Raw genomic sequence first — 9965 nt, forward strand, 5'->3', positions numbered from 1 at the left:
AAGTTATTTTACCTTTATTTCAAATTAAGTTTTTTTTCTAATAGTACACATTTATATATATGTTACTATTTTATGATATTTTACAATGATGATATCATCAATAGATTACCCAGCCTATTGTTCACACATACCTTTGGATAAAATAATTTGTATAAAACACTGCGCATTCTAAACATTTAAGCTAGGTAAAGTATATATAATTAACCACTTTTTAATTTTTTAATTACCGGTAATCACTTGGTAAAAAGTTACGACATATTTATTGGATACAATACCCTAGCTTTAATTTTTGTGTGAAATACATTTTTGTACCTTTTATCTCACCACTAAGCTTGACATTATTGACAATGGGGGACTCAAAAAAACTTGAGTTCATTATGTCTCTTATAAAATATACGGTTCCAGTGTTCACAGTAGCCCATTTTAGCCGGGTGTACCACCTAGCTGTCCTCAGACAACCACTTAGGCTGGGCTATGTATAGAGAACAGTCAGAGCTCAATCTTTCACAGTCTGCTTTTATTTTTTTTATCTGAAGACAACGTCTCTTCTTCGACAGTAGCTTGGATTGTAAGTAGGTCTGCAATATGGATGAGCGAGACGCCTCTGGCATTCTCGTGAAAATTTCCTGAAAGTTCTGATGGTTTTGTGAAATTGCACAAAACCATCGTAAATCACTATAGGAGGAATATCACGGCTGAATTCATAAATACAGCTGTGGGAATCCTCCTGGCAATGAGCGATCCCCGGGCAATACAAGTCAGAATGAGGGCAAGCTGATAGCTCCACTCCCCAGATTGGTCTTGCAGGTCCCAAAAATTCAGTCTCGCCGGCTGAATTTACAAAGGCCGTTCTCGCCTACACGTTTGGTACGCAAGAACGTCCCAATTCACCACGAGACCGTATTTTAAAAATTTGCTTGCTCATCCCTGGTCTGCAATCCCCAGCATGAATCAGGTTCAAGGATATTGAAAATTACCCTGACATGGTATATGGAACATCAAGTTGATGGTAATTTTTAAGTACTGTGCCGCAGCACACTATTGTGCTGTAAGAGATCTTCAGGTGTACAGTGGGAAATAATCTAATTACCATTGTCACGTGTCTGTGCTGTAGTGACTGTAATACTCTTCCATGTCAGTGGGTGGCAGTAGATAGCGTAATTGCCTTGTTTATTCTTAGAGACAAGAGAATTAGCTACAGAGTGTCATTTTGTAACATTTTTGATTTGTGGTGTGCCGCAGGATTTTTTCAACGTGGCTCAAAAAAGGTTGAAAAACATTGGTTTATACCATCTCCTTTAAAAGCAAAGAAACCTTTGCTTGGCTGCAATACAGTTGCTGATTTAAAACAAATAACTGAAGGTCTACAAAACTGGAAGATTTTGACCAGGACGATCAAAAATAATGAGTCTGCAACAGAGTTGTGCTTTAATGTGGAGTTCAACTTGTGACGATCGCCTCTCAGCCATCACCCTACGCATAGACTTTCCAGCACACATATCAACAATCCAAGCACCAGCAGACTGAGAAGGGCTGACATGGGCCAAGGTTAACCAATCTGTTATTCCTCACCGGTAGATTGCCACCATGCAAGAACGCACTGTTACCCTTGACAACCGAAGTTTTTGATCCTGCCTCTTTTAGTACTGTCTGTCTCACTGTCTTCCACTGGCTGGAGCAGTATGGTCCCCTCATGACACCCTTTCTGCTCTGCGTACACATCCATTAGTGGGCCCTATCTCATGAATAGCCAGTAAATATTTTAAAGATTTTGGCTTAATAACATGCCCATCCCCAATGTCTTCTATCCTGGGTCACCCCCATTTTAATCCTAGCATTTCAGACCCCCTGTTCTAAACTATTTCATTTGCAGAATGGATGCCAAGCACAACTGGCATGGCATACATTACAACTGTCCCACCTCGTTATGTATCTGCGGAACCATTTACTTGTAAAAAAATAATTTAGGAGCAAGTGACCCATCAAAACCAACTGGAAAATACAAAATACTTCTGGACTGCCACTCCAGACAGGGATGGGAGAGCGTACACTTTTTATAGTAGCGTTCAGGGTAGCAGATTACACGTTTTGTATTTAGACCACTCAGAGATGTAACTTACACTTTTTATAGTAAAAACATATACAAGTCAGAATGAGGGCAAGCTGATAGCTCCACTCCCCAGATTGGTCTTGCAGGTCCCAAAAATTCAGTCTCGCCGGCTGAATTTACAAAGGCAATTCTCGCCTACATGTTTGGTAAGCAAGAATGGCCCAATTCACCACGAGACCGTATTTTAAAAATTTGCTTGCTCATCCCTAGTCTGCAATCCCCAGCATGAGTCAAGATGGGATATAAAACTACAGGACTGCATTCTTTTGATGGTTGTATGACATTTTTATGCTATTTATGCTTCCTAATTTTGAAAGCAGCAAACTATGCCAACATTATGTATGCTACTCAATCAAAATTTGTGTGGTACAGAAACCCCAGGAAACAGGAATGTTGTCACCCAATAAAAGGAATTATCTGAACAAAGATTTCGGCAGCTTCACCAAGTATTATTTTCATATATATTTCACTGATTGAAGGATATTGAAAATTACCCTGACATGGTATATGGAACGTCAAGTTGATGGTGATTTTCAAGTACTGTGCCACGGCACACTATTGTGCTGTAAGAGATCTTCAGATGTACCGTGGGAAATGATCTAATTACCATTGTCACGTGTCTGTGCTGTAGTGACTGGCAGAGTAATGTAATACGCTTCTATGTCAGTGGGTGGCAGTAGGTAGCTTAATTGCCTTGTTTATTCTTAGAGACAAGAGAATTAGCTACAGAGTGTCATTTTGTAACATTTTTTTTTTTTTTAAATTGTATTTTTATTGAAAAGTTTTGTAATAGGGTACAGAAGGAAAAAAAAAGGGGATACATAAGTTGGGTATTAACAATCTTAAACCAGAACAAAACACATCTGAGTTCCAGAAGTCCAATAACCAACTCCTGGACAGAGCACAATCATATTAGAGTAAAGAAATGGTGGGAACAAAGAAATGGTGTTGTGACAGTAGTTAATAGAAGAGGTGTCTAGTGGATCATAGGGGCAAATTAGCGTAATAACGGTCCCAAGCCTCCCATATCAATTCAAACCTATCTACTGTGTTTCTAAGGAGCGCCGTAAGGTACTCCATTAGACGAATCTCTTGGATCCGGGCATGCAGATCTTCCATAGATTTTGTAACATTTTTAATTTGTGGTGTGCCGCAGAATTTTTTCAACGTGGCTCAAAAAAGGTTGAAAAACATTGGTTTAAACCATCTTCTTTAAAGGCAAAGAAACCTTTGATTGGCTGCAATACAGTTGCTGATTTAAAACAAAGAACTGAAGGTCTACAAAACTGGAAGATTTTGACTGATTGCTGTCAGGACGATCAAAAATAATGAGTCTTCAACAGAGTTGTGCTTTAATGTGGAGTTCAACTTGTGACGATCGCCTCTCAGCCATCACCCTACGCATAGACTTTCCAGCACACGCATCAACAATCCAAGCACCAGCAGACTGAGAAGGGCTGACATGGGCCAAGGTTAACCAATCTGGTATTCCTCACCGGTAGATTGCCACTATGCAAGAACGCACTGTTACCCTTGACAACCGAAGTTATGATCCTGCCTCTTTTAGTACTGTCTGTCTCACTGACTGCCACTCCAGACAGGGATGGGAGAGCTTACACTTTTTATAGTAGCGTTCAGGGTAGCAGATTACACGTTTTGTATTTAGACCACTCAGAGATGTAACTTACACTTTTTATAGTAAAAACATAAAAAAACACATTGCATAAAAAAATTAAAGAGTAATCAAAGAACAATACCTGAACAATAGTAATGGTGAAAAAATAAAAGTAAATAACAATGAAAAAAATACTTAAGTAGTAGTTGGTTTGCCTTGCTGCAGTTCAAGTTGTTGTTCAGAGTCACTGGGCCCTGCAGTGCTCAGTCTGTCAATGGCGTTGCCATTAGCAACAAGGTTGTAGTGAGAGCTCCCTCTGGTGGGCTTACATGGCTTTTTCTATGCCAATAGACAGAGGAGGAACTGATTGGACAATTCAATGACAGCAAGCTGCGGGGGTCAGGGAGGCTGTGTCCACATGGATTGTGATGCTCTGCAGACATACCTGGGATGCTCCTATTTTAGCTAGATCCAAAATTCCATAGGTTATGGTTTTATGAACTGCCAACCACCAAATTATTAGTCAGCAGGAGATAAAAATAGGCATGACTGGGGCTTATGGTTCACCAGAACAGGATAAAGCGCTTTCCTGAGGCCTCTAATATTGATCTCTAATTTGTGGTCTCAAAATGCTCACAATAATGATTCCGCTTTGAACCGGCAACCTACCACTATGAATGGATTGTGTGATGGAAATATGACTATTATCAATAAACGTGTTCCTGAATACAGCTCAAACATCCGTCAGCGGCCACTGCACCACCCTTACCTTCCAGATCCAGAGTTTCATGACGACTGGTAACACAAAATCCCAATTTTTAATGGATCAGGAAAGATGTGCTGGGGGGTTATCTGATCACAGAAAGTAATAGCTAATAATGTACAATATTTATGTTCCTGTGTCCATAGCTTTAGATACAGGCCCCTAAAGAGGGACTCTAGCTTTCTGTCCTGTACCTTTAAGGGGAAATCTGACATTAGTGTGTTCCACAATATCACACTGTAATTGTATTTAGGGATGCAAATGACTCCCTATATGTCCTCTCAATATTCTGCGAAGTATCCTAGCAGAGCCTCATAGATGGTCAATTTCCCCACCCTCCTGGTTTGGGAGGATTTCAATAATTAAAATGAACATTTTGCACAGACTTTTGTTATTTCTTTAGGACTCTAGGCCTATTTTCCTACCTCTGGGAGAGTTGAAGGAAGAATTTAGCATTTATCTGGCAGAGCGGACTTTGGAGAGTTCACTGTAGAGTGTTATTTCCCCCTAAGGACAATGGCATGCTGGATGTGGCTTCAAAGGTGCTATACAGCCGTACAAATTGCACAATTGGCTCAATGTTTCTTTCTAGAAATACATCCACATTTTTTTTTAATTTGGAAGCTCTATTGTGTGCTCCAATAGATGGAAAAATGTATATGAAAGCGGGGCAAAACACAAAGTATTTACTGTAAATGATATCAGGTCAGAATAGTTAATTTACAATAAACAGATAAGGAGAGATATGCTCCTTAGATTGGAACCACTCAGAAAGCAAAGAGTTGTGTGGCATTAACTCTCTCTTGGCTTGTTGAAGGGAAGACGTACCGTATTTTTCGGCGTATAAGACTTTTTTTTTTTTTTTGCTATAGTCATGATTCTGTGTTTTCAAAGAATTTAAAAAAATAAATAATCATATTTTAATACCACACAACTCCTTGCTTTCTGAGTAGTGCCAATCTAAGAAACATATCTCTCTTTTTCTGTTTATTATGTGTTGAATTCTAGGAGGTGGCAATTTAAACTCTGTCATTACACGATGTGGGAAACATTTAGGCCTCTTTGTCTCTTTGTCTCTTTTAATAGTTAATTCACAACACTATTTAAGTTAGGTCACTTAGGTAACACTGGACAGCAAAATTCTAAAATTAATGTGGCTTTCATAACTGCCCATGATGGTTTTCTTTAGACAGAAAATGACATGTACAAAATTCAAATAATGAGACGTCTTCTTTTTAATCAAGTTTTGCCAGAGAATTAGATTTCATCAGAGGCACTTGTGGATTGCGGTACAGAATACATGGTTATGTAAATATTACAACAAAAAAATGATGTCTATTTATGGTACAATGCCGCTCTTTGCAGAAATAAACAATCAAAATATACTCAATACAATAAAGTATGATATTGGTGCAGTATGGTATATAAAGGATACTGAGTGCTCTGTAGTCTGGTTATAGGTATATACCTTACATGTAGCATTAGATCAAAAGGACTCAATTGGGTCCAGGTATAGAAAAGAAGAAATTAATATTTAAAAAAAAAAAAATTCCCAAAGATAAGTTTCCAAAAGATTCCCTAAATAGAGATGAGAGAATGATGATAGGTATTTAAAGAATGGGGGGGGGGGTTCGCAGTTGTATATTCATTAGAGATGGGATTAGGTAAAAAAACAAAACAAGGTTTAATACAGATTATGAATATAATAGATTTTTTAACTGGAGGATATTAGCAAAAAATCTCTATGATCTGTGTGTCAGAAGGAAAGTGTATCTACAAAAAAAAGTCTACTCAAGCATTAAACGGCAGAGCAACATACATGTATGCGCAAAATGAAAAAATAATAAATGGTTAAATATATCTACTTATACATGGATCAGAATGCACTAGACTCAATTATGCTGACATGTATGTACAGTATGTTACAATTACTTGCAAATTGCGGTCTAGTGCCACCTAGTGGCCCAACTTGAATAGTGTTGTGAAACAACTACTGACCTGCTATAATTTACAGTAAATACTTTGTGTTTTGCCATGCCAAAAAAAACCCCATAGACTTTTTGTTCATATACATTTTTTTTGATCTACCCAGTGTTGACAACATATACACTACTTATAAGTATTACAGGTGGAGTAACTCCTACTCATCTTACCTGTTTTGTACCCCAGCCTTTGATTTTGTTGCGCTGAATGATGTTTCAGTCTAGGCATAGGCCAGGACAGGCATCAGGCAAATGTATTCTGGGTTCAAGCACAGGTCAGGACAGGAGGCAGGCAAGTGCAGTCAAGGTCCGAAATCTAAAAAATGCACAGTTTAGCTGAGTTTAATTACCTGTGCAAATGCCAGATAACAAGGCTGAGGATCCAGGAACCAGAGCCTGGAATTATGGAGGTATAATTAAGGCTAGCAGCCAATAGCAGGATAGGGTTGGAAGCAGGAACTACTCTGCTCATTGGCTGCTGCACAGCCTCAGAGTAAGTGTAGGGGATGCTAGAAAAAGCTCATCTTTGCAAAAAGTTGCTAGACTGACAATCAAAACATGAAAAGGGTAGTCACCTATAGAGACCCATGGGGGCCTTCCTGAACTGCATGAAGAGCCATTAGTTGGCGGATTTGGGCCGCTGAATAATATTTCCTATGGTTGGGAACTTCCAATCCACCCGACTGTCTGTGGGTGTACATGGTGCCCCTGGGTCTGATCCCAAGCCCTATGAAGGCATCCCATTTGGCATGTAGGTTGTGAAGCACAGCCAGGGGAACGGTCACAGGGAGAGTGCGAAAGTAATATAGCAGTTCCGGTAGCCAGGTCATTTTAATTGCTTCAATGCATTAAAACAAGAAGGGAGGTCAAAGAGTGAATCAGGGGATGATAGTAGCAAATAATGATTGGTAATTCCTGGGTATTTTGACCCCAAGTATTGCCAAGGATAATTGGTGGAAAGGAAAGTTTGCCTGGACCTGAGAGAGGACCACAGATGTTAGAAAGATGTTGTAGGCCAGTAATTTGTATGAGGGCCTGGGTGTAAACATTAAGCCAGCATGGACCAACATTTGTTAGACTGGGAGTAATATTTTTGCTCGTCCATCTCAGTGTGCACTCAGCCTTATCATTCAATAGTAAGTCTAGCTCTAACTTTATCACTGCCAGCTCCGACTTTAAGGAAGCTGTCAGTTGAGATTTCCAGCTTTCCTCTAGCTCACAAAATTTCCGGTTATGAGGTGAATGAATGAGGTGAATGAGGTTATGAATGAGGTGAATGAGGTGAATTTCCGGTTATGAGGTGACTCCTAGAGCGTGTCTTGTGGGCTTCCCAAAGGGTAACCGGGGATATCCCTTTCTGTATTGTTCTGTAAGTTGGATGTGGGTCCAGTTATCTAACTTAGGATTCAGTATCAGGTTAGATTCCCCATTGAGGATCACCAGGACTTTTCCAAGGGCAGAGAGTAGCAAGAAGATATGTGAAAGAAATTTTGTGCCTATTGGGCGCGTGACCTCAGAGTCATACCGGGTTCCAGTCAGTAAGAGAACCCAGCCAGTAGGATCAGCAACCCTGTGTGTGCACGTGAAAGGCAAGCCTGATCCAAAGGCAATCAGCACTCCACTCTTTTCTACCCGAGCATTTGCAGAGAAGATTATGGGGTAGTGTTTGGAGACAAACAAGGGTTTGGACTGAGTGGATGACCTATAGAAACAAAAAGCCTTGGTGCGCTTTTGTGGAGAGTTTAAGCCCTGGACATTGTGCAAGAAAATCCTAAGACCTGTCATGGCAAATGTGGTTTGCAGGGAGTAGGGGCGAGGGAGAATGCATGTAACCACAGTCAAATCAGTACTGCCAATGTAAAACATAACAGTTGCATCTAATTAAACCGTGAGTAGGTAAGTAAAAAAAAAAAAAAGGCAAGGTATAGTTATAATGTGGGTCCAGGGGTGGGGGAGGCACATCGGTCCCATCATGGGTCAAACTTCGGTACAGTTGGATCTGTACACAACAGAAGTGGAAGAAGAGGAACTTCCTTTAGGTTCCTAACAGACAGGTAAGTATCCAGGTTCAACCATTTGTGGTCGTCAGCTTGAGAGGTCGCCTGAGATGGAGTCGGAAGAGCAGACTGTTTACTGCGAGTGACGGTGGTCCAGAGTGGTTTGAGCTCTGGAGGTTCTGAAGGAAAGCGTGAAGGGGATGGCGGAGTGATTCTACTAGGGGGAAGTAAGGAGATTTGGAGAAAAACTTTGCAGGCCTACACAAGTGAAAAGGAAGAAGGCTTATTGTAAAAGTGCAGGCTAAATAGAAAATCCCATCTGTAACGGATGCAGTTTTCCTAAAGAACTTGCAGGAAGGGCCAAAGTGCTCGCCGTTTCTAAAGCGTGGTCGGGCAGAGATCTGCAAATATCTGGTACTGGGATCCTTGGAAAGAGCTCCATCTTGGCTCTGGCTGCCTGCAGGATGGACTGTTTGGTGTGATAGTAGGTAGGCTTCAAAATGATGTCTAGTGGATGGCCATCAGGGCATTTGGGGTCCACAGCATGGCGAATGCTGTCCAGCTCCAATCTGTCCATTAGGAGAGTAGGCACTAATTTATGTAGAAAGTCATTGACCGTGGAGGTAAGGTCCAAGGACTTAGGGAGGCCTCAGATACGCGGATTGCCCTGCACGCTGTATTCTCTGCAACTTCCAGGCGTAATAGCACAGTGTCCATAACATTCTGAAGGGAGGAAATCTCCCATCTGTGGGAAGTGGCTGTGGTCACTAGTACATCCATGTGCTGCTCCAGGTCATCAGTTCTGGAGCCCAAATCCCTGATTTCACAAGTCAGTTGTGTAGCCAGCTTGTCAGTAGCTGAAGCAAGCTCAAGCTGCAGCATAAGTGTGGATTTTATCCAATAAACACTAGATAGGGATAGGGTGGAGCATTGGTCATGATCAGGCATGCCATCAATTAAGGAGCCGTCAAGGTCTGGTTCCTCTGTGGAGCAGGGGAAGTCGTCAACCAGAGGGGAAGACGCCATGTTGGAGGCACATGTGTATCTGGATGGAAGCAAGGAGAGCCATCCCCCGGCACCCCATCACCCTTGAATTTATGCTACATCCGCCATCATGTCTGTGCACGCGGCGGCCCCGTTTTTTCACATTCATGTTTGTAATAATAGTTATGACGATGTTTTGTAATGGAAATGACCAAATCCTTTGTATTAAACCTGCAAAGTGTGTTACATAACCCATCTTTGTTATATTTGGATCATAATATTCTATTGTATTTATTTTTGCATGTTATATTCAATTAAAAAAAAAAAAACTAATAAACATAAGAACATGGAGTCTGAGGTTTAGAATGTTTTTTTGGTGTGAAAAGCTTGCACAGAAATGATGAATTGACTAGCAATCACCCAAAAGTTTTTTACCATTGACAATAAATGTGTTTTTTCATATTGTGAATATTTTTGGTAGTAAATCACCAGTTTTAGGGACCTTCGACAGACA

This window comes from Pyxicephalus adspersus, chromosome 7 (assembly GCF_032062135.1).
Source record: "Pyxicephalus adspersus chromosome 7, UCB_Pads_2.0, whole genome shotgun sequence".
In the NCBI taxonomy this organism is placed as follows: domain Eukaryota; kingdom Metazoa; phylum Chordata; class Amphibia; order Anura; family Pyxicephalidae; genus Pyxicephalus; species Pyxicephalus adspersus.